Raw genomic sequence first — 7,704 nt, 5'->3', positions numbered from 1 at the left:
CTTACCTTTTAATGCTTGGCTTGAATAAGCTAGAGGCCTCCATTCCTGCATTAAACTAGCTCCCAAATCATTTCCAGAAGCATCACATTCTACCACGAACATCTTGGAGAAATCTGGTAAGCCAAGAACAAGGGGCTCACCATGGCTATCTTTAATGCTACAAAGGCTTGGCTGGCCTCCTCACTTTACTTAAAGGAATTCTTCATGAGTAAAGTAGTTAGAGGGGCTGCAATACTTCCATATCCCTTTACAAACTTCTTGTAATAACCTGTTAAACCTAAAAATCCCCTTAAAGTTTTCAGATTCTTAGGTTCAGGCCACTCCATCATGGCTATAATCTTTTGTGGATCTTCTTTGACTCCCTGTTTGGAAATAATATGGCCCAAATACTCTACTTCCCGATAGCCAAAAACACATTTTGAGGCCATAGCATACAGCTGTTGTTGTCTCAAAACTTCTAGGATAGCCTTTGGATGCCTTTCATGCTCTTCAACAGATTTATTGTACACAAGTATGTCATAAAAAAAACTAACACAAATTTCCTGAGATATGGCTTGAATATCCCATTCATCAACCCTTGAAAGGCTGATGGAGCATTGGTGAGCCCAAAGGGTATCACTAAAAACTCATAATGCCCCTCATATCTAGAAAATGCAGTTTTGGGCATATCTTCATGCTTCATCCTGATTTAATCGTAGCCCGATCTCAAGTCAAGTTTAGAAAACAACTCGACACCATTAAGATCATCCAATAACTCATCTATATTAGGAATGGGACACTTATATTTGATAGTATCTTTGTTGAGAGCCTGGTAATCAATGCACATGCGCCAACTCCCATCTGCTTTCCTCACCAAAAGGACTGGTGAAGAGTATGGACTTTGACTTGGTTGGATGATCTCGACCCTTAACATTTCCCTAATCAGCTTCTCAATCTCTTCTTTCTGATAATAGGGGTATCAATAGGGCCTAACACATGTAGGTTTAGCTGCTTTTTGGAGTTGGATCTGGTGGTCGTGACTCTTGGGAGTGGGAGTCCATTGGGTTCAACAAACCCTATTTTGAAATCATTTAAGATATCTTGTAAGGTAGGCTCTACTGGTGCTCCTCCTGGACTGTCACTGATCTCCATAAACTGTAGCCATATTCCTCTTCCTTCTACAAGGGCAGCCTTGCTCAAACTGTGTTCTTCCTCTATGGCCTTCTCAAGTAACCTCAAGCCCTACAGAAATAAATTCTCCCCTACCACAAAGAAGCTCACACTTAAATCAACAAAGTTCCACTGAATAGTTCCCAAACTTCTTAACCAATCTACCCCTAATACAACATCATACCCTCCTAGGGTTAATTGGTTAATAAGAACAGATTGACTAAAATGTTATAGTTTTCCATCTTTAAAAGAATTGCCTTACAGCAACCAAGTCAAGGAAAGGTGTCCCCATTAGCAATTTGGACTGCCAAGTGGCCTTCTTCCACTAGTAGTTTTGCCCTCCTTGCTACATCCACATCAATAAAACTATGTGTACTACCAGTATCAATGAGAACAATAACTAAACACGTACCGATTTTCCCAACTAACCTCATGGTTTTGGGAGAAGGTGCCCTTACAATGGCATGCAGGGATATGCTTAATAGTTCAGCTCGTTGAATTGCAGGTATGGCCTCTGTATTAGGCTTGTTAAAGGTCTCTTCTTCTTCCAATTCCTCTTCTTCTTCCCATTCAAATTCTATTCCTTCCGATAAGTATAGCTTTGGCCTACTGCATTTATTTCCTTGATGGTACTTTTCATCACAAAAATAGCACAGACCTTTATCCCTTCTTTCCTTCATTTGGTTGGGACTTATACACTTTATGGGATAAGGATTTCTTTTTCGGAATGGGGGGTTAGGTCTCAAGTTTTGGGGGGCTGGAAGTCTCAGTACTGGGTTTGGGGCTAGTAATCTGGGTATGGGATTTTGTCCAGGTAATCTGAGAGGAGTGGGCTTGAATGAGGGTGCATAAGGGTTATTTTGGGCTTGAGTGTTTCAGTAAAGGTACTGTTATCTAGTCACTTCTTCTTCTTGTAGCCAAGCCAAACCAAAAATAGCAGCAAGAGTATTTAGTTTGAACATGGTAACAATAATTCTCAATTCATCTTTTAAACCACTTAGAAAAGTACTTATACGAAACTCTTCACTTACCCCACTTATTTTGTTGAACAGGATCTCAAAAGTAGTTTGGTAATCCTCTACGCTCCCTGTCTGCCTCAATTTGGTGAATGCACCCACTAGATCCTCGTATGCCGAAGGCCCAAATCTGGTGCGGAGAGCCTCCAAGAAGTCACCCCATTTTGTGACTAGGCTCGATTCTTTCAGCCAATAATACCAAGTCAGCATCTTTCCTTCCATGTGAAAAGAAGCAATTTCTAGCTTGTGATCCTCTGTAGTCTCAAAATAATTCAAGAACTATTGCGCCTACAAGATCCATTCACTGGGATCTCCCCCATCAAAGCGAGGGAAGTTCAACTGAAGAGATCAAGCCTAGATCCCCCCGTGTCCATCAATTAGAGGATTAGCATTCACTTTTACATTGTTAGAAGTCCCTTCCCCTGAGCTAAGTTTAGTTGTAATTTGTACCAAGCTGTCATAGCTTAATGCCAAATTGTTGAGTTGCTGCAACACTCCTTCTATTAGCATTCCATGTCTAGATTGCGCTTCCTTAAGTGCAACGGTCTCCCCTTGTAGATTGTTTACTATTTTTGATAATTGTGATAGTCGTGTTCCCTCAGCCATGTCACAGGAATGCGACTCTGAGACCAATTTGTTATGATCAAGGAAGTGTACTTAGATAAATTATGGCAATTCGAGGAGCCAGACACTCCATTGTTGCACTCGGCAATATGAGATTCAAAGTGATGATTTTTCATTCATAATACTCTGGCCTTTTGTAGGCATTTACAGACTTGCAATTAATCAGGAAATAACTGACCCACTTCGCACGGACTAGTGCGTTAACAAATAACAACCCACTAATAAATCATGGCCCATTAACTATAATAGCCCATTGACTCGGTCTAGACTCAACTAAATTAAAGAACATACATAACCGATAATACCCTTTAACAATTTACGTAATTCCCTAACATACGTAGCCCTACTAACAATTCAACAATTTGGGCGTGTAACACACCGCGTCAAACAGAGAAGGCAAAAGGGACTCATAATGGAAGAAGAAACGCATACGTCGAAGAGAGAAGGGATTGAGATTCAGCAGTTCGGCATTGTTTTGCACTCTTGCAGTGACGGGGTGGTTTTTTCTTTTTTAAATGACCTAGTTACGGATAACTGGGTCATAGAACTGGATCTGTAACCGGATTTGGATTCTTCTCACCCACCTAGGTGTAATCTGGGCAGATTACCAGGTTTCGGACCGGACCGGGAAAAAAACCGGTCTGGTTGCACACCCTTAACCCCAAGGCAAAATCAATGGAGGATTGGTGTTAGGTTGTGAGTCATAAAAAGTGAAACTCATGGAAAACTCAAGTGAGACGGCAACCATCCCAAGTAATGCACATATACTCATATGAAGGGAGACCACATGAACTGCTCTTGTATTTACGTCGGTTGGGCCCCTAAGAAAAAATTATTGGTTCCACCCCTACACGCATGTGAGATGCAAGGGTTTCCTACTTCAGTCTTTTGCAATAATAGGTGATGTTTGTCCGTAGTGCTCACCACTTCAAAATTTAAATTTGGAAATAAATGTGATGAGGAACTTATCTTCTTATATATCTTCAAATGGTTTTACTAGAAAGTTTTGTTCTTGATCTAGAACTCTATTCTTTTTCTCCCACTGTAATCCTTTGTTGAGAATCATGCCTTCTTTGTATGGAAGCAGATTTTGTCAGGTCATGCAACCTTTTGTTCAGTGAACGACAAATCAATCTCACAAACAGCTCCAAACTTTTGATACATTTCTCAACCTCAATAGTATGGTTGGGTGACCCTCTTCTCTCATGTGGTGGTACTTGGTGATGTTGTGCTTAAAATATTCATTCATGGCTTGCTTAATGATAAATGAATGAAAAGACAACTATTTATGTGGTTAGGCACATAGGCCTATGTTCGCTAATCTTGGGTTGAAACAAGCTTTACATCCTCACTAAGCTCTCTACAATTACTCTCATGGAATTCTCTTTATAGAATATTCTGGGTGCCATCTAACTCCCTTTTTCTCTCAAGAGTTAATCCTAGCTCTCAAAGGAAGCAACCCTCTCTTTGTTGCCTCTCCTTCTTGTTCAAGTCCCTTCTCCTTACTTATGTCTTGTCCTCAAGTTTTATGTCTTCATCTTCCCTTCATGTGCGATCAAGCCTTGTCCTTTTCAGAACCTCTCTTTCTCCCTTTCTCATTTTCATTCTAGCATGGTGGACTTTAATCTTCTATGGGACTACGATAGGCTTAACACTTCAATCTTCTTTTGCATCAACCCCCAAAAAGGGAAGGAAAAGTGGAGGCTACTACTGGGAATCAAGCAATCCCATTGCATATGGAGTCCTTATAATATTCAATGTTTGCTGAAGCCACGTTGCTTCAGTTAATTCATGTCGTGTTCCTCAGACAAGCTAGGTCTCCTTTCTAAACTGCCTCGCATCTTATCAGGGCTTTCTCCCTTCATAATTTCATTAGTTGGCATTACCTTCATTAATGCTACTTGTTGTCTCTTGTCGTTTCACCATCAGCGTTAACCTACTCCCCATCCCCATTTCAAGATTACACGTCAATCTCCAAGGCCATCACCCTAACTCATATCTAGTCCAATATACATCACCCATATGCATCTCGCTTGTGCCTTCTTCGCCAATCATGAGCTCCTTGCCTTTTCCTAGAGGATCGACGTACACCTCGCCTTTGTCTCATTGTCAGGGCCCATAGCTCCTAAAATAATTCATCTAGAATAGATTGAGTAGGTTTTTTCCAAAGCTCTACAATAAAACAAAACTTGAATTACCAGAAATATTTAGTAAAGGATATGTAGCAATTTTGAACTAATTAAATTTATGAGCCTTTACCACTCTAATTCTCCCCCTCATAGCTCTCCATAAATTCTAGTGAATCTCGAATGTCAATTTGCTTGCCTCTTATACGATTTTATGTTCAAATTAAAGCCTCAACAATATTTGGAGACAGTAAACTTCTACTGGGAACCAATATATGACCTCCAATGTTAAAGGCGAACTGACTATGGTAAAAAGTAGATATGACCAACATACCACGAACAACCTCAGCCGGGACAAGATATTGTGGAGTTAATCTTCTACTAATGTAATATACTAGCCTCCTTAGTAAATGGCTCATATGCATCCAACAAGTACCTCTCTACTTCCGATCAAACATCTAAATGTTTTTTCATCGAGAGGTGGTTAGTTAGCATACCTAAAAGTTAGTTTCACTTTCTTCTTAGCTAGTAGAAGAATTGGTGACCATAAATGGTGGTAAAACCTTAAAGGAAGCCTCATGGATTCTATGATATTGGTCATAAACCTATTAAGGGAATTCCTAACCCATACCTCTAGTTAAGGGTGTAAATTTAAACCAGAAAATCGATCCAGACCGGTTGGACCAATTTTGAACCGGTCCGGTCTGGGATCCGTTCTTTTAATGTAAAAACCAGACGGAACTGGTCCAGCTCTGGTTTTACGATTTCCCAAACCAGACCGAACCGGTTGATAACAAAATATATAAAAATAATATTTTATATACAAGTTTTATACAAAATTAATATTATACAAAATATTTTATATATATATAAGTTTTATATATAATGTATAATTATATGTGGAATTTTTATATATAATATATATAATTATATATCATATATGAAATAATTTCATATTATAATTTATAAATTTTAACATAAAATGTTAATCTTAAATCTGAATATTTGTAATTTGTTTGATCATATGCTATTAATATAATTATATATAAGATAATGTTGTTATAAAATAAAAGTTTAATCTTAAAAATGAAAATTTAATTGATCATATATTATATAGCTATACTAATATATAGTTTATAACTAATACTAATATATAACTATAATAATAGTCTAATATTAATACTATTATATAGTCTAATAATTTATATAGTTATACTAATATATAAGTTTATAACTACTATTAATAGTCTAATATAGACTATAATTATACTTTCTTTTTTTTTTAGAGAAAGGGTACTTCATATTAATATCTCAAATGAGGAGATTGTGAATACATTGAGGATAATCCTCTACATGAATTGAGTCCTTAAATAAGTCTAGAGAACTTTTAGCCAGGCAATGCACCATTGTATTGGCTTGTCTAGGTACATGACAAACAGACCAAGAAAGGTAAGTGCTTAGTAATTTCTTGATGTCTTAATAAATCAGCCCCATCGTGCTCCAGTCTTCAGCTAAATCATTTATGTCATTTACCACTTGTTTTGAACCCCCTTCGAAAATGACATTGTTCAGTCCAATCTCAATGCCAAACTGCACTGCTCGCAAGGCAGCAAGTGCTTCTCCCAAAAGTGGATCTGGAAAGGAGTAAAGGGAGCTCCTGAGAGTTGCTATCACAAGGCCAAACCAATCTTTGATTGACACCCCGATTCCCACCCTGCAGTTAACCTTGCCGATGGCTGCATCCCAATTTAATTTGTAACAATTGGTTGAAGGCTTACACCACTTGGCTGGAGATTGATTCTGAGGAGTTATCTTCTGCTGGTTCCTTTCTAGCTCATCCAACTCTGTAATACTAGTGGAAACAAGCTTTAAGACATGTTGAGGTGAAACGAATTTGGACTCAAAAATAAACTTGCTCCTTCTGTACCAAAGTTCCTTACCTGTGAGAGCTAACTTAGTGTGTTCCTCTAAAGGAAGTGTGGATAGAAGCTCTGTAAGCAATTCATAAAAAGGTGCCTCCTCAGTCCTACTTTTCTGTAACCTTCTTGAGCTATTACTCCATACATTCTAGGCTGCTTTACACATCCATAAGACATGGGACCCAGTTTCTGGATGAGTTAAATAGATAGGACACATGGGTGAATCAATGATCTTCCTTTTGCGCAAGTTTACTCTGGTGGGAAGAATGTCCCTAGCTGATCTCCAGAGAAACATTTTGACTTTGTTTGGCACTCTAAGCTTCCATAGCATTTTCCATAGGACCTCATGATTAGTAGAGTCTGATGCTTGCCCCTTATTGAGATCATTCACAGAGACTTGTAGATGGTATGCTGATTTAACTGAGAAAATCGCATTCTTAGTGCACCTCTAAACCAGCTTGTCATTGCTGTTGCAGGGACTGATATGAATTCTATAAATGATAGCAGCCTCCTCAGGGATGAAAACACTCTGAATGAGAGGTAGGTTCCAAGAGTGAGTGTCTTGGTCAATGAGAGAGCTGACAGTTGCTTCTGTGCTGAGCACCTTGGGAAGAGACTGAGTCTTGTAAGACGTTGGAATAGGCAACCATCAATCTGACCAGATCTTCACTTTGTTTCTACTACCAATCTTCCATAGAATGCCCTCATAGAGGGTCTGGCTGCTATAATACTTTTCCACACAAAGGAATCACCCCTTCTAACTCTTGCTGAAGAAAAATTAGTTGAAGGGAAATATTTGGCTTTTAGGACTCAAGAGGCCAATGATTGAGTATTGGTGATGAGCCTCCACCCTTGCTTGGCTAATAAAGC

The sequence above is a fragment of the Juglans microcarpa x Juglans regia genome, chromosome 1D (genome assembly GCF_004785595.1).
Source record: "Juglans microcarpa x Juglans regia isolate MS1-56 chromosome 1D, Jm3101_v1.0, whole genome shotgun sequence".
NCBI classification, from domain to species: domain Eukaryota; kingdom Viridiplantae; phylum Streptophyta; class Magnoliopsida; order Fagales; family Juglandaceae; genus Juglans; species Juglans microcarpa x Juglans regia.
This window is presented reverse-complemented; position numbering follows the sequence as displayed.